At 43.7% G+C, this 18,640-nt stretch overlaps 1 long non-coding RNA gene across 1 annotated transcript; it reads right to left on the minus strand.

The window, feature by feature from the left end:
- Positions 1–8,782: 8,782 nt before the first annotated feature.
- Positions 8,783–15,293, minus strand: LOC133393059 (uncharacterized). The gene is made up of 3 exons (XR_009765981.1): positions 15,205–15,293; positions 13,145–13,316; positions 8,783–10,513 (listed from the first exon to the last, which is right to left on the minus strand). It is a non-coding gene; the product is annotated as an uncharacterized LOC133393059 (long non-coding RNA).
- Between the last annotated feature and the right edge of the window lie 3,347 nt (positions 15,294–18,640).

Consider the following 18,640-nt stretch of genomic DNA (forward strand, 5'->3'; position numbering starts at 1 on the left):
GTTTTTACACGGTAGCAACGTGGAATACGGACGGACTGAAGTGATGGTAAAGCGCTAATCCATTTAAGCCATTTCTCCGCACAGTCCCGATCGATCTGTTGGTAACAGCTGTAGCCTGCACGCCAGATTTCTTGAAGCAGAATCTTCATAAACATTAGAAAATTTCCAACAAGACCCAATGGATCTGTAGTATAGGTTCGACACCCGACACTATTAGACTTAGCAAATTAGAATTAGATTAGAATAGCAAAGACACAATTATTAGTATAACATCCGCTATAATTATCTGCAGTAAATTCATTACATCTTAGACACAAACCGCACTAAGGCTAGAATGAAACAGCTAATGATAGAATGATATAGCATGATAAGTGGCGTGATCGTATTCACCATCACACTCAAAAGAAATAGTTTTTACAAGTATAAAATTTTAGATTAAACATTATCAGAACATAAATTACTGTAATTAGATGCACACAAATTAGAAGATTAGAAGACATAAAAGTGCAATATGTTCTAATCCGAACCAACTAGATAAATAGGGAAAATTTAATAGAGTTCATCCAATTGCGCAGTAGGATAATACACATGAAAGGACGATGTTACCTAATGTACGCAAAAAATCACGTACGCATAATGCAGGAGATAGAGCAGCATAATAAATTGTAATCATGCATAACGGAGCGGAAAGGTTAAATATGCCCATAAGCGCAATGTAATTATTTCGTATAAAAGGAAGTTCGCGCGTAGCTAGAGGAGAGTTGTTGTATCAGTAAAATCACGCAGTCCAGTCCGCCGCGCAAAATTTAGTTCGTAAAAAATTAGAAGCCAACCACGCTATTAAGTTTAAGTAAAGTGGCAAAAATAAAGTGAGTTTATATGAAAGTGCAAATACAATCCGTCTTTAGTCAGGAACGGCACTAAGTGATGACCAGTTCACTACAGATCGTATACAAGCATCAATGTGCGCAGTACTTCCCGCTTCGTTGGCATTCGCGTACCAGATAGAAGACCTTTATCGTGTGTGATATAGAAATGATGACCACACCGTTTGGTTGTCTTCTGTCTAATGCCCGTTTATTTCACCTTCATGCGGTTTGTCGCTTTGACAGATTGACGTTGTCGGAGCTGTCTGAACCTGCACGTCACTGATTAAAGTGCAGGGCTGCCAAACACCACACGCCCCCATGATGTTCTCATCACTTAATGTCTACAACAAAATCTGCCAGTGCCTGTGGCGGCCGTCGGTTCCGCGCCGGTCGACCTTCATTCATTTCTATGGGTTGCTCATCAAACTGGGCAGGAATTTCAGCATATTGCTCAACGCTTGTTTCCTCTTGCTCCTCATCAACTTCGACATAAGCGTCTATAGAATCATTCGGGTTTGACCTCGCATCAAGAAAGAGATCTATCTCGTCCTCAGCTGCAGATGATGGTAAAGCAATGTGTGAGGTTGTCAAAAAATCTCTTCCCCCGTATGTACTCGGAGCTCTTCGAATGTCAAGCACATGTCTCGGCGTGCCTTCCACCTCTACAGTGTTTCTTGATATGACACCAGTCACTGTACCAGGCTTCCATTTGGTTGTACAGGTTACTTGGGGTGGCTTAACGAATACTGAATCTCCTGGCTTGAAGGGGCATTCCTCGATGCCTTTTTCTGAAGGCTCTCGAGGTTTTGCCGAAGGATGTCTCCATTTGTAACGGAAGATGGCATCTGCTGGAGATTCCTCTCGACTACAATCCGACGCCAGATTGTACCAAAACACGGCCTGGAGAGGTGACGTGGCACTTCTGGCAGCTATTCTTTTAATTGTTCGATGGTTACGTTCGACAATACCATTACCGGATGGGCGATAAGCTGCTCTATATCGCCTCACTACATTCCAGTTCCTACACAGCAGTTCGACATAGCTAGAGCGGAATGCCAATCCGTTATCCATTAGCAATTCATCAGGAGGTCCTCTTTCACGAAATACTCCTTCCAACACCTGACTTATTTCTGAGCCACTCTCTGTTTTTATCTCGCGCCATATCGCAAATCGTCCTGGTCCACAATCTACTATTGTAAGATATTTACTTGATTCAAAGTGAGTTACGTCTACAGCTAATCGTTGCCATATTCTTTTTACTTCGAGATCACCTTGCTCGTGTGTGGTCGGTGCTGGGTCGATAGATTGACACTGTATGCATTCGCGTACGCACTGCGATATTTCATTTCTATTTATTGTTGGATCTACCAGTCTTGCCAGATAGAGTGAACGATCTACGCCAAAATGATGCTGTTCATGCAACCTCTTCACGTTTGCTGCGCACGCCACGTGTAACTCACGTGTGATCGGTTTAGTGAGCCATGATTTTTTCACTCGCGTCAAGGCATCTGCTTTGTTCTTTTCAGACTGAACAAAAATCACGTTCAACTCCAGTGCATATTCGTTCATGAGTTCTCGTATTGTGCCCAAACGTCTTCTGATCAACATCTCTGAAGCACCAGAAACCTTGGCTCTTGGTCCCAAATCACAGGCCGATCGAAGCCAGCTAACCACAGTAGCCGAATCACACATCACTTTCAGCTTACTCAAGCCCCATTTCAGTGCAAGGTTGATTCCTCTCATCACCGCGTCTAGCTCCGCAATGTTAATATGGCCAGCATCTGCTTCTTTTCGCAACCACGCTGCGTCTTCTACTATCTCGCCACCAATTTCCAAGACTACACCGTATGCTACAGAGCTAGCGTCACACCAATCAATGCCTTCCGCAGCATCTGGTGGCACCATCCAACAACCTCTAACCGGATCATCGCGTTGCACTCTTTCTAATATTTCCCGGAGGATCATCATTGCCTTTTCTCCAACACCATCATCCCATCGCTGCCCCTGACAATGCCTTTTCGAGTAGCTGCACGCGACGCGGAACCAATTAGCCACTGGGTAGTGTCCCACCAGGCGTCCACACACAGAGAAAAATTCCCTCCTCGTCAACTCGTGATCAGGGAAAGTCGGCAGATCATTCCCTCGACGAAACAACACTTGCCTTTCGTTCTCGCTAAGTTCTAGCCCAAGAACTCGCCCTCCATGCAAATGTACTGGTGGCTTCGCTTCTAGCCCATATCGCTTCAGGTGGTTGACAACTTCGCCTGCTGAGACCACACTTTCATCCACAATAATATCGTCAATGTAGCTACCAGTACCTCGTCTGATTTTATCATTTTGAGATAGTACGTATTCAACTATTTTACTCATGATTTTTGGTGCGCTACTCAACCCAAAGCCCAAGCGTGTTAAGCAATAAGATCGGTTTTTGAAACATACCTGTTGAAAGTCCCAGAGGCTAGGATCGATCCGTACCTGAAGATAGGCAGATCGCAGGTCCACCAACTTTAAGGGTCCCTTCATTCTCCGCCACCTTCGAATCGTTTCATCGCAAGCAGGAGCATCCAATCCAGGGTTCGATTGAACAAAGCTGTTAAGCTCACGATAGTCAAGAACCGGTCTAATCTTGTTCTTATTCGGTTGTTCTACCGCCATGAGTGGCAGCCTACCGTATACCTGTGACTTCCATGGTCGCAGCCAACCATTCTCAATCCATGTTTGAACCTCTTCATCGAACCGATCTTTCTTTACAGGATCATCAACGCTGCCGTAACTAGCGGTAGTGTTTCTCAGCACCGCAGGGTCTTTTTTCCATTTCCACCGTGCAGTCCACTCCTTCCCGTCAAAGCTCGCCTCAAAATCTCTATCGTCTATTGTCACTGCTGTTGGCACCGCTCCACATGCTGCACCACACGATGGCTTCGAGGTTAGCGCACAACTTTGTCTCCGGATCGCAGTAGTGGTTCCCAGAAAAATTTCGGTGCTCGTAATCATTACGCCACCGAACAATTCTATCGCGTCCATTCCAAGCACTACATCAACGCCATCGACCAGCTTGTCCAAAACAAGACACTCGATGCGGGCTGACATTCCAGAACATTCGACCAGTACACGTTCATAACCTTGGCAAGAAACCCTGTCTCCATTAATTGTTACTATCGTTGCGAGCGGTCCAAACGCCGTAGATGTGGAGAACCGGGGCGAGATGATCGATTTTCCACAGCCAATGTCGATAAGGGCCCGCGCCTGTACACCGTTTACGACAACTCGAACAATAGGCAGCGCCTCTAAGCATGTCGTGGGAGATCCGCTGGCGCCGTAGAACTCCCTTGTCCGTTTCCCGCAGGGCAATTACGCCGAAAATGCCCTACCTGCCCACACGTCCAGCATAGAGGTGGTTGCTTTGGAGTTTTACACTTTTTTGCCGAATGCTGTCCCCCGCATCGCGGGCATACCTGCATTGTTTCTCCTTGTTGTTGCCCTGTATACCGCCGGTTAACAATAGCTGCTGCCGCCATGTTGTCGTTCACGCGCACTCTTTCATCTGCTTGCCGCTTCCCGTACTCGCGGAGAAGAGATCGCGTCGCATCTAGAAGCTTCTCGGTGTCGGTCAAATTTTCTGTCATCGCATGCAGCGCGCTTCTGACCGACAAGGGCAACCCGTGGCAGTATTGTGCACGTAACACCTCGTCGCCTTTGATGCCTGCGTCTTTCATTAAACGGCATAACTTTTGATGATACTGTTCGGGTGGTTCGCCAGCCCACTGTGCGCCAATGAACGATGCGTAAGATTCAGCCGGATCCGGACCAAAGGCTTTTCTGAGCGCCACCTTTATTGCCTCTGAATCTTTCTTCTTCTCATCGCTCAAGCGATCGTACACCAGGGCTGCTCCGCCATCTAAAAACAGCGGCAACAGTTCTGCAACATTTTTCACTTTGCGCAATTCTGCAGCCCTATCAAAGCGATCCAGCCAACCGACGATATCACCATCGCCTGTAAAGGGCTTTACGACATCCACAAAGCGAATTTCTGCAGATTCCACCATTTTGTATCAAACGCCGAAATAGCTTGTGATATAGAAATGATGACCACACCGTTTGGTTGTCTTCTGTCTAATGCCCGTTTATTTCACCTTCATGCGGTTTGTCGCTTTGACAGATTGACGTTGTCGGAGCTGTCTGAACCTGCACGTCACTGATTAAAGTGCAGGGCTGCCAAACACCACATCGTGTTTTAAATTCAGGCGAAAAATAAAGGAATCCGTTGTAGTCTCCCACCACATACCTAATACTTTTTCCGCCGACGAGTCCATGACCACACCTCGACCATCCTCCTGGCTGACTCCCCATCGTAGCCGCTCCAACACTTCATTAGAATTTGACACCCAGTTGAGTATTTCAAATCCTCCTTCCGCATGGATGTGCCGCACTGTCTCAGCAAGCTGCGCCGCTTCTTCGCTCGTTTCTGCGCTGGCGAGCATATCGTCCACATAGTGCTCGTATTTGATACAATGGACGGCACGCGGGAACTGTTCAGCAAACCTTTCGGCGTTATTATTCTTGACGAAGTGAGCTGTACCTGGTGAGCACGTTGCACCAAATGTCATAACAGTCACGGCGTACGTTGTCGGCTCAGCATTATGTGTCTCTTTTTCATCCCAGAAGATCAGCTGGCTGCGCTGATCTTCCTTCTTCATGTTGATTTGAAAAAACATTTCGCGGATGTCACCAGCCACGGCTACGCGAAACTCTCGAAATCTATAAAGAACGTGTAATACTGCGTATTAGGTGAACTTCTACCGCGTTCGAACTCTAGTTGTCCTTAACAATAAAAACTATCACACGTGAAAATCATTCTACTAGGTCGCCGGTGTGTATTGTTGTGTAAGTCTCGGGAGTGAACCGCGAGTTCGCTAGTAAAACGCGAAGTGTTCATCCGGAGCGTAACGTAAATCGGTGCGAGAAGTGACGCGAATTTAGAAGTGATAAGTTAAAATGTTAAGCAACAGCCCTGAAACAGAAGCCTCCTGCGAACAGCTCGCTGAACACGAGCAGCAAGCTGGACCCACGGTGAGATCGAGCGCACGGAGTGGCGGGGCGAAGGACGCAACGTCTGGGATAGTCGTTCAGCAGCACGAGCAACAAGCGGCGCCGTCGACGAGCTCGATTGTGCGAAACACCGAGGCGAAGGACGCAACGCCAGGAAAGGTGAGAGTATGCGCGACCCCGGATGCGTTAGCAGCTCGTGAGCATGTGGTACGTAGGAGAAGACTTGAGCTTGATCGGCTTGAGTTCGAAGCGGAGAAGGCTCGTAAGGAGATTGAATTCGAGGAACGTGAACTGGAAATTTTGCGACAATTTGGTCAAGTAGGCTCGTCGGGTCAAGTGGAGAAAACCGTAGCGATTTAGGGGCCCCGTAGATCGCCATTTTATAGTATGCCGTATGGACAGAGTACTAGCGACAAGGGCCCCCGGAAGGATGGCCGATGGGGCCCCGAGGTTGGCGAATCGTTTGCACTCCCCCCCCCCCCCCGTCGTCTGATGAAAAAATTTAGAGTTTGCGACTGATGATCGAAGGGGGCCCCGCTGAATCATTTGCACCCCCCCCCCCCCCCCCCCCGTCAGCAAAAATTGAAGAGTTTGCGACTGATCGAAGGGGACCCCGACGGCATTTCTAGTTTACTGTTCAATCTCCCAACAGCAACTTTAGTGCCGCTACCCACCCCCCCCAACAACATTTACCATTTACCATGTGGCGTTGCGCGGTGGATAATTCCTTTACGAAAGGTCATGAAAGCCATCACGTTAGGCAGTACAATTTTAACTCGACAAATGTACAAAATGGTGGTACAAACCACGTGTCATCATCGCCATGCGCCGGCCTCGGAAGCACGGAGCTTAATCAAAGCCATGGGAATGCGCGGCATGCAATCGGAAGTGAACTGCCTTCCTTTAGCGGTGCAATTTCAGAATGGCCAATATTTTATGCGCATTTTAAACGTTCATCTGCTGCTTGTGGCTACACCGAGGAGGAGAACCTTCTGCGTCTGCAAAAGGCTCTTCGTGGACCTGCTTTGGAGGCTGTTGAGGATCTGTTGCTACTTCCTAACAGCTTGAACGAGACGCTAGGTGTCCTGGAAGCGGAATTTGGAAGGCCAGAACTGGTCGTAGACACCTTGATCGAGAAAGTGAGGACGATGCCTGCTCCCAAAATTGAAAAACTGGAAACGATGGCAGCGTTTGGATCAGCTGTACGGAAAATGTGCGCTGCGATTCGAATCTCCGGGCTACGCGACTACCAATGCAACGTCGCGCTTCTGAAGGAACTATCGGCGAAGCTTCCCCCGACTACGCGCTTGGAATGGGGGCGGTACAAACTGCGCCTGCCTGAGGTAACGCTTATGGATTTCGGTAAGTGGATCGCGGAGATAGGAGCGGGCGCAAAGCTAGAGGTGAGTCCCAACACTAACACCGACCAATATAACCGTGGGAATACCGATCGATCACAACCACCTAGAAGGGCCCGGGCGTATTTAAATGTTCATGAAACTACCTCTACTAACGAAGCACCCCGTCAACGCTCATGCCTAATGTGTCGCGGTACTTGTAGAAGTCTAGGCGAGTGTTTTAGATTCCTTGATTTGACTCCTACCGATATGCGAGCATTTGTGAGGAGACAAGAGTTGTGCCGGAAGTGTTTGAAGTTCCATAACAATGGCTGTTATGTGAAGTCTGAGTGTGGGAGAGATGGGTGTGACGGAATGCATCATCCTTTGCTGCACGAAGAAGCTGAAACTACCCGGCAAGCGGTGGTATCTCAGGAGCATTGTTTTACCCACTGTGGTTCAAGTGACGGCATCCTCTTTCAATATGTACCAGTGGTCCTCTACGGCTCAAATAAAACCATTCGTACCGTTGCATTCATTGATAATGGATCGTCCTCTACTTTTGTTGATCATTCCCTGGTAGAGGAGCTTAAAGTAGAGGGAACTCCCAGTCCCATTTACCTAAAATGGACTGGAAACACAACAAGAAACGAAGCGGGTTCGCTAAAGGTTTCACTTCGCATATCAGGGATACATGACGGAGCATCCATTCATGAAATATCAGGGGCTCACACCATGCACAATTTATCTTTGCCCGTGCAATCGGTTTCTTCCAAGCAGCTCATGGAAAGATATAAGCACCTCCGTGGGGTGCCCTTTAGTACGTATTATAATCAGGCACCACGAATACTCATCGGAACCGATAACAGTAACCTAGGAAAAATGATGAACCGATCGCATTAAAAACTCGACTCGGTTGGACGATTTATGGTCGATGTCCGATTGCCTCTTCATCCGCTAATAGTGATACACACTGCTTCCACATATGCGAATGTGAAGAAACTGGCAACGAAGCCCTAACTGATGCTGTGAAAAGGTACTTCGCCCTCGAGTCGTTAGGGATTTTCAATCAATCTCAAACGCTAATGTCCACAGATGATACCAGGGCCATTCAGATACTGACAAGGGAGACTCACCTGAAGTCCGGTAGGTTTGAAACCGGGTTGTTATGGAAATACGATGATGTTCGATTACCTTGTAATAAAGACATGGCATTGCGGCGCAACGAATGTTTAAGGAAGAAAATGCGAAGGGATCCTGCATTAGCCAAAGCTATCATAGAAAAAATGAGAGATTACGAGAGGAAGGGATACATTCGACGCGTAGAAAAGGAAGAGTTGGTTGAACGAAAATCACGCGATTGGTATCTGCCTATAGTTAATCTTTATCTAGGCCGGTTGGCCATAAAAAAAGATTTTTATTTTACACAAACAGGATTACTCCTGACTAAAGCTAAACTATGATCTATATCTGGCTGACTCTAAACTTCGACTTCGACTGACTAAAGCTAACGAGCTAATCTTCTAACGAGGCCGCTGGTTGCTGGCTGCATTGGTCCGTTCTCACGATCGGTCTGCGTGTCGCATTACTTGCGCATGTCGCCGTTGTCCGCTCGTGGCCGGTGTAGCGTTACATCTTCGTCTGCTCGTAGCCGGTGTGGAATGCCAGCTTGCAGTCTGGTTTCTAGCGGGTTGGTCTAACTCCTCCCTTCTTAGATGACTTTGCCCTCAAAGTCTGCCGAGAGCATGGAATGTTGTGGGTTTTTTCACGAAGGTTTCTATGTGGTGGACATCCTGTCGGTTGGTGTTGTTCGTTGGAATGTTGAGGCTTATTTTCGTTCTTCTTATACTGGTAATGAAATATAAAATTGCTATTGTTATCAGAACAATTGTCGTTAGCCCAATTGACCCAAAGATATGAAGTTTCCATGTGAGGGAATTATTAACCAGGCTGATGGTATGTAGTTTCTCTCTGTGCTGCAATGTTATGTTTCGAAGATGTTCAATTGAAGGTTCGTCTCTGATGCCGTCTTCTTTAGCGATGAGGCCAAGGGTTGATATATATGGTTTACCGGTTATCGAAACTTCTGTGCTGGGAAAGAGTTCTCCGTTAATGAAAATATTGCAGTTGTGAAATTGTATGAGATATGATCCATTAAGAATGTGGTTTATATTGCTGCAGTTGGATGAAATTTCGGCAGTGGCATCATTCAATAGAATATTCGCATTGTTAATGTGTTTAACTAATCCCGTTGAATACACCTTTTCGTACATACATTCTGTATGCTCCCCTTGTACGAGTTGTCGTATGCAGCGTGAAGGCTCTTCCAGATCTTTACTTTCGCAAAGCTGGTGGCTGCTCTGATCGATACAGGGCTGCGGTAATTCGAACATATGGGTTAGATTCCGGATTATGTAGTTATGCTTGATTAAGATTCTCTTATCATTTTGTATGATAGAGTCGATATAGTTGTACTCATAAGTTTCATAGGATAGACGTGGAAACTTTAGCATAAATATCACGTGTGTTGAATTCATGGTAACTTGTGCTGTGGCTTGTGTTAACATTTCTTCAACTGATGTATAGTAAATGCCATTTTGTGCCAAAAATTCTGCAACGGTGTTTAATTCTTCTATTGATAGTAGCTCGCTATTCGGTATCCCATGCTTAGCGGCTAGTATGGCTTCTTGGAGTGTTTTTATATGGGCTTGTAATGCGTCTAGGTTTGCTATCTTAATGATCTGTTGTATCTCAGTTTGATGTTCCCTTTGGATCCTATTCTGAAGGTCGATAGCATGATTAGCAATATTGGTTGTTTCTTGGAATCTTCTGCTGAGACCATTATTGATTAATAGCTGCTCGTTGTTTTGTAGGATGAGCGAATTCAGGGTGGTGTTGATTATCGTTAGATCTTCTGCGTCGGGACTGCCAGCTATCCACTTCCAGGCGGTACCTATACTGTTCCATCTTTTCGTTCGAAGTCTACGTGGCCTAATCTTAGAAATTGTGGCGTTAAGTTTTTCGAGCTTCAAATTAATTAAACTTTGCAATGGGGATTTTCCTGTACTGTTTGTGCTATTTTCTAAAACTCGAGAAATTATCTCTTCTAGCTCGGTAAGATCAATTGGATGAATCGTCCTCAAGTATCCGATCCTAATTTTTGCTTGTCCTAACGGAACAATAGCCAATGGGTTGTTTGTTAAGTCGAAAATGTTTATGCTAGCTTGTAGAACACCATATAGTGTGAAAAACGCGATTCTGTAATAGAAAATTAATTAAATCATAATTATATCATTAATTTTTTCTTAAATTTATTTTGTGGATTTTTCGATTGTTCGAATCTATTATATACGTTGGATGATTTTCCTTAACTACCACTGTCTTATAACGACTGTCACGCTTATTCATAGTTTTATTTTTTTCATACGTAAATTGATTCGGTTCGTAATCTTGGTACTTATCATCTTTAATCTTTTCATTTTTTTCTTCAAATATTTTTATAATTTTACTCTCAATTTTTTCTTTTAATTTTGATCTATCTCTAAATGAAAGTTCTTCTGATTGCTCTCCAATATATACTTTTCTGGGAGTCTCTTTTATAAAAGAATGAATAGTATTATTATACTTATACACGGCTTGTTGTACTAAGGTAATTAAGCTCATGTATGGATTCAAACCTTTTGTACATCTTGCGATTTCTCTGATCGTGGAGTGACAACGTTCCACTTGTCCGTTTGACTCTGATCTATTCACTGGTGTCTTAAAAATTGATACACCTAAATTTAGTATGGACTGCTCTATGACGTTCGATACAAATGTACATTCGTTATCAAATATAATTTGTCTAGGCAAATTCCAATCGTATAATAGTTGTAGCAGTACTTCCTTAACGTCTGCTATGGATTTTGATTTAATTGGTTTTAATTTCAAATATTTCGAAAATTTGTCCATTGACGAGATAAATAAAAAATTTGCATTATACGCAAATATATCAACATGAACAATTTCTCCTGGATATTTTGGGATTGGTGTTTTAACTGGTATGTATTCAGGGGGTCTTCTTTCGTATTTTTCTACTTTGCAAATTTCGCAGTTTTTAACATATTGTTCTATCTTGTTTCTCATGGAAGGGAAATAAAATTTTTTTATAGCTTGTAATGAATTTTCCTTAGCGTTTCTATGAGCAAAGTTATGTATTTTATGTAATTTCTTCTATCTGTTGTTCTTGATCACAAATGTCTTGAACTTGAGTTTGTGAAAATCTTGCTTTCATGGTTGATATATTGAATAGATTTTTAAAGGTTTCTTGAATGATCCCCATGGTTGGCTCGTCAGTGAATATGCCATTTATTATACCAGGTATCATGAATCTTTTAAGTTTGTCTTTTATAAAATCGATTGAAAATTGTGGTTCTATGAAAGTGTGCCTTTTAAACTTAGGAAAGGGGTTTACAAACTCGTAGGAACTAATAGTACCTTTTTGAAAAATTAATTGGTTTCGGAAAACATTAATTGGAGCTTCGGTAGAAGGGATAAAAGAAAGATCATCTTCTTCGGCAGAGTGTTGTGTAGGAGTTAGTGAGTTAATTTGTATGCGTGAAAGAGCATCAGCTACCACGTTGGTTTTTCCAGGTTTGTAACTTAGCTCATAGTTATGTTCCTCTATGAATGCTTTCCATCGCTTTAATTTTGCATTGTTATTTTTTGGTGACATTGCATGTGTTAAAGGTTGGTGATCTGTTAATATTATTATTTTTGCACCGTAAATGTAATTACGTAGAGAATGTAAAGCCCAAACTATAGCAAGCATTTCTTTTTCGTTTGTAGCATAATTCTCTTCTGTTTTTGATAGTGTTCTAGATATGAATGTTATTGGTTTTTCAACACCATTAACGTTCTGGGAAAGAACAGCTCCGATTGCTTTGTCAGAAGCGTCGGTAGTTAAAATAAAATCATGATCAAAATCGGGGTATGCTAAAACATCATCGGATGATAAAACTTCTTTAAGAGTTTTGAAAGCGCGTTTGGCATCATCGTCTAATTTTATCGGAAAATTTTTAGATTGATTTTTTGTAATTTTGCAGTGGCCTTGGCCATCCTCCCCTCTTAAAAGTTTTGTTAAAGGTTTTGCTAAAGCTGCATAATTTTTAACAAATCTTCTGTAATATCCAGACAGTCCTAAAAATGATCTAAGTTCTCGAATAGTTTGAGGTTCGGGGTATTTTAAGATACTTTCTATCTTTTTCTCATTTGGTTTCAAGCCATATTCTGAAACAATGAATCCTAAGAATTCAACTTCTGTTCTTAAAAACTCTGATTTGTCTGGCTGTATTTTAAAATTGGCTTCTCGTAATGTATTCAAAACAATTTCCAAGTTTTTCAGATGTTCGTCGAATGTTTTTCCAAAGACTATTATATCGTCTATGTATACGTGACAAATTTTTCCAATATGTTCTCTAAGAACATCGTCCATGACTCTCTGAAAAATCGAAGGTGCATTTTTCAGACCGAAAGGTAATCTTAAAAATTCGTATTTTCCATTATTGATGGAAAAGGCGGTTTTTTCGATATCTTTTTCTGCTAAACGAATCTGGTGAAATCCCGATGCTAGATCGAGTGTTGTAAAATATTTATTATTTCCTAGATTGGCAAGTACTGTTGAAGTATCGGGAATGGGATATCTATCGCTTTTAGTTTTCAGGTTTATTTTTCTGTAATCGATCACAAGTCGATATTTTTTTTCGTTAGATGCGTCAACCTTTTTGGGAACTATCCACACAGGTGAATTATATGGTGACCTAGATGGTCGAATTATACCATTATTTAATAATTTTTTTATCTGTGTTTCCACTTCCTGTTTGAGGGACAAAGGGTATGGGTATGACTTACAGTAAATTGGTTCCGTATCATTCGTGGCTATGGTTGCTTCTACCTTTGTTGTAAAGGGCAACTTTTCGTCGGGTGGCTGGAATAAATCTTGAAACTTGTTAAGAAATAAATGTAATTTTTCTTTTTCTTGGTGGTTAAGATGTGTGTCTCTTATTTCAATTCTGTTAACTTCCTGTAATGGATGAAGTGAGAGAGGTATTATAAAATTTTTAAGAACTAGATTGTCTCTTTTAGCGTCTACAAATGCTCCCATTTCTTTGATGGTATCATAACCTATTATGGCGTCAAATGATTTTAGTCCCTGCAAATGATAAAATTTGACATTTACATCGGAATAAGGGGCAAATATTTGAGCTTGTGAATATTTTGTGATGAGTAAATCTCCTCCCACAGATGATACAAAAAATGGTTTTATAACGTCGTGAGAAATTTTCGCATGTAAAGGGTTGATGAAATTTTTATTAGATCCAGTGTCGATTAGAATTTTAATTTGTTGACCTGCCTTACCATGGTATATAAAATATGGTAAAGCTGATTTTAACCTAAAAAATTTAATTCTGCTTCGCGAGAAATTTCGTCGTAATGAGAATTTTCATTTAGTTTTTCTTGTTTTTCTACATTTCTCATATATCGTTCGTATGACGCCTGACTTTCGACATCATCATCGTAGAGATTATCTTCATATGAAGTCGGTTCTATTTCACGTCGCGGAACTGCTTCAATATTGAAAGCTCTTTGTCTTTTCAATGGACGAATGTTTGAGGAGTTTGGCCTGTTCGCATAATTAACTTGATGTGACCTAATTGATGGGTCTATTTCCATCGGTTCAGGTCCATTTTGGCGAAAATTGTTTCTCTGCTGTGTAAAATTTTTCATCTGATTTGGTTGATTAAAATTTGAACGCTGAAAAATTGGTCTTTGCTGATTTGGTTGATTCCAAACAGGACGTTGCGTAAAATTTCCTGCAAAATTTTGAATCGGTGGGTGGTGCGCAAAATGAGGTCTTACGTTGTTCGCTATCATTGGTCTTTGCTGGTGTTGGAACACTCTTGGTGGTAGATGAGGTGTGGGCAATGGTATTTGGTTTCTGGGGGCTGACGGGGGTGTGTTAAAATGTTTTGGTTTTGTTAGCATCTTACGGCACTCTAGGTTTTGAAAAGAAATGCAATAGCTGTAGGCTGCTGCTAAGGATGTTGGTTCGTAGTTACGAATAAATTTATAAACGTCCCCATCGAGACCTCTGATAAAAGCATCGATTGCTTTCTTGTTGTATGTTCCAATCATAGCTTTCGAAGCTTCCGGATGGTTAAATCTATCGTCTGTCTGTATCTGATTTGCAATAAGTGAAAGAAGTCTATTAACCTCGTCGTAATAAACTTCCAAAGTTCGACCTTTTTGGTAGACACTCATAAGTTGAAAATCGAGAGTTTCCAAATCTCGCTTCTCTCCATAATAAGTTATGAGAGTTTTTCTCATCATATTCCAATTTATCCCTACGTTAGATGCTACTAAAGCATCGTTGGCTTCACCTCTAATTTTTCTACGTATGAATTTACAAATCATGTGGAATTTATTTTGCTTTTCCAAACTATGGCTAGATATAGTTTGGTATAGTCGGATTATCCCATCTACGTCATTGATCCAGCTATTAAGTTCACTTGGGTCACCGCAGAAAATTGGGAGATCTTTTACAACTCCAGGGATTTTTTCGAAAGATTCGGGATCTACTGCACTACCATCTTGTTTTGTAAAAAAAAGTGGTGGGTCTTGAAAATCATCTGTAACATTGCTTTCACTAAAACGTGCTTCTAAAGCTGCAATTCTGCCAGCTAGTGCCTCCATATCTTTGTTTGTTAGTTTTTCTTCGTTATCTATAGATTTTACTGCGACTGAGAATTGTCGTAGTGATTGAACTAATTCCTCCAGTTTGACTTAACTTTTATGATAATGATTTTCTTTTCACTCACTAATCACTCACTTTAACACTGATTATAATGTTTTAATATTTTTTGTCGCTTTAATAAATGTTTATACTTACTATGATTGAAAGTTTTACTTACATTAATAAATTCATGCTTCACCCTTCTTACGGGGCTGGTTGCTTCGCCTCCTCTGACGGGGTTGGTTTCTGTTGCTCGGGCCTCCGGTGAATTTTTCCTTCTCGGTGTGTCGGCGTTGTCCCTTTCCTCCGGCAACGAGTTATTGGCTGCTACCGGCTACTTAGGTGCTCATACACACGGCTGCAATCTGCGATCGGGAGATGTTCTAAGCACGGTGTGATTACACTCTTTCGTGATCACTACTCGTCACTTGATTTTCACTTCACTAGAGGTCCCTATTCGGGCGCCAGTTAATCTTTATCTAGGCCGGTTGGCCATAAAAAAAGATTTTTATTTTACACAAACAGGATTACTCCTGACTAAAGCTAAACTATGATCTATATCTGGCTGACTCTAAACTTCGACTTCGACTGACTAAAGCTAACGAGCTAATCTTCTAACGAGGCCGCTGGTTGCTGGCTGCATTGGTCCGTTCTCACGATCGGTCTGCGTGTCGCATTACTTGCGCATGTCGCCGTTGTCCGCTCGTGGCCGGTGTAGCGTTACATCTTCGTCTGCTCGTAGCCGGTGTGGAATGCCAGCTTGCAGTCTGGTTTCTAGCGGGTTGGTCTAACTCTATATTTCCGGTAATAAATCAAAACAAGCCGGGAAAGCTTCGAATGGTTTTTGACGTGGCCGCAAAAGTTCATGGGGTGAGCCTTAACACCTTTCTTCTCTCAGGACCGGATCAACTAGCAGAACTAATGAGCGTTCTTCATAAATTTCGAGAGTTTCGCGTAGCCGTGGCTGGTGACATCCGCGAAATGTTTTTTCAAATCAACATGAAGAAGGAAGATCAGCGCAGCCAGCTGATCTTCTGGGATGAAAAAGAGACACATAATGCTGAGCCGACAACGTACGCCGTGACTGTTATGACATTTGGTGCAACGTGCTCACCAGGTACAGCTCACTTCGTCAAGAATAATAACGCCGAAAGGTTTGCTGAACAGTTCCCGCGTGCCGTCCATTGTATCAAATATGAGCACTATGTGGACGATATGCTCGCCAGCGCAGAAACGAGCGAAGAAGCGGCGCAGCTTGCTGAGACAGTGCGGCACATCCATGCGGAAGGAGGATTTGAAATACGCAACTGGGTGTCAAATTCTAATGAAGTGTTGGAGCGGCTACGATGGGGAGTCAGCCAGGAGGATGGTCGAGGTGTGGTCATGGACTCGTCGGCGGAAAAAGTATTAGGTATGTGGTGGGAGACTACAACGGATTCCTTTATTTTTCGCCTGAATTTAAAACACGATAAAGGTCTTCTATCTGGTACGCGAATTCCAAGGAAACGGGAAGTACTGCGCACATTGATGCTTGTATACGATCCATTGGGTCTTGTTGGAAATTTTCTAATGTTTATGAAGATTCTGCTTCAAGAAATCTGGCGTGCAGGCTACAGCTGTTACCAACAGATCGATCGGGACTGTGCGGAGAAATGGCTTAAATGGATTAGCGCTTTACCATCACTTCAGTCCGTCCGGATTCCACGTTGCTACCGTGTAAAAACATCCGCCGCGGTGCGAAATGTACAGTTGCACATCTTCTGTGATGCCAGTGAAAATGGGATGGCAGCAGTAGCACACTTTCGTTTCGAAGAGGACAACACAATTGAATGCTCGCTAATAGGGTCGAAAACGCGCGTGAGCCCGTTGAAGTTCTTGTCGATACCGCGACTAGAGCTACAAGCAACAGTGATCGGGGTTCGACTAGCGACGAGCATTGTAAAATATCATCGAATGAAGATCACGCGGAGGATTTTCTGGACAGATTCTAGAAACGTAATGAGCTTGCTGAAATCTGATCATCGCAGATATAGTCCGTTTGTCGCGTTCCGGGTCAGCGAGCTCCTAGAGTCGACAGAGGTAAAGGAGTGGAGGTGGCTTCCTACTAAGGCAAACGTCGCAGACGAAGGAACCAAGTGGCAGAGGATCCCTGATATGAATCCGTCGAGCAGATGGTTTCGAGGGCCCAGTTTTTTATGGAGTCCCGAGGATGAATGACCCGTTGACAACCATATCTCTAGCGATACAACGGAGGAACTACGCATACCACGAGTCTTGGCCGAGTATAACCGAATACGGCATTCTTGTGGTATGTAGTACCTCGCTCGAAGCTCGTTTACAGCGGTACGATGGTTGCAGTGACGATATTTCACGTGATATGCCAGAAGGATCAGCCCGGTAACGTGATGTCGGCGTGGCAGGATCACCAGCTTTCTCAACGGTTCACTAGCTATTGAGCAGATATCCAGACGTCCTCGCATCCTTATTAACCCACAATCGTCCAGCTCCGGCGACAATTTGTAAAGGGCGCTGCTTTTCTGTAGTGCTCTGTTCACTTCTCTTTCTTCCCTTGCTTGCTGCTTCAGCAACTTTACTTCTTCTGGGAACGCTTCCAGCTGAACTTGAGCAAATATAATCACCTTTACGTTATCACCTTTACGAAAACTTACCCCATTCCTGGATACAGAGGAAGTAATACGGGTGGGAGGACGAATGAACTTGTCGCAACTACCGTATCAGTCCAAGCATCCAGCTGTTCTGCAGAAGAACCACAAATTCACCCGTCTGCTTGCGGAAGATTACCACGAAGAGCTGAAACATGCTAGTGGAAGGCTATTGCTATCTCGCATTAGAGAGCTGTATTGGCCACTGGACGAACGTCGCTTGGTGAAAAGCATCTCAAGGAACTCGCACGGCAGCCGGTTGGCCAGCTTCCACCATCCCGCATCACACCGAGCCGACCGTTTTCTGTAACCGGAGTGGACTACGCCGGTCCATTCTATTTGAAGCCAGCGCACCGGAAGGCAGCAGCTACTAAGAGCTATCTGTGCGTTTTCGTGTGTTTCGCTACGAAAGCTGTGCATTTGGAACTCGTAGGAGACCTCACAACGGCGGGATTCTTAGCAGCGCTACGCCAATTCACATCACGACGCGGATTGCCAGCCCACATCCATTCTGATAATGGGAAAAACTTCGAAGGCGCAGAACGTGAACTCAAGGAGCTTTTTGAGCTGTTCAACGACGAACAACACCGCAACACCGTGGCTACCAGATGCGCTGACCGGGGAATCACTTGGCATTTCAACCCACCAAAGGCTCCACACTTCGGCGGATTATGGGAAGCAGCAGTAAAGACGGCGAAGCGACACCTCTATCGTCACCTGGGCAATACGCGGCTGTCGTACGAAGGCTACTGCACTGTGCTCCACCAAATCGAGACAGCGATGAATTCCCGTCCGCTGTTGCCTTTGTCCGACGATCCCAACGAGCTAGCTGCACTCACACCGGCACACTTCTATATTGGCATATCGATGTTCGCCGTGCCTGAACCGGACTACACCCAGCTGAAATCCTGTACGCTAGATGATCTTCAGAAATGGCAGCTTTTGGTTCAG

The sequence above is a fragment of the Anopheles gambiae genome, chromosome X (genome assembly GCF_943734735.2).
Source record: "Anopheles gambiae chromosome X, idAnoGambNW_F1_1, whole genome shotgun sequence".
NCBI lineage: Eukaryota > Metazoa > Arthropoda > Insecta > Diptera > Culicidae > Anopheles > Anopheles gambiae.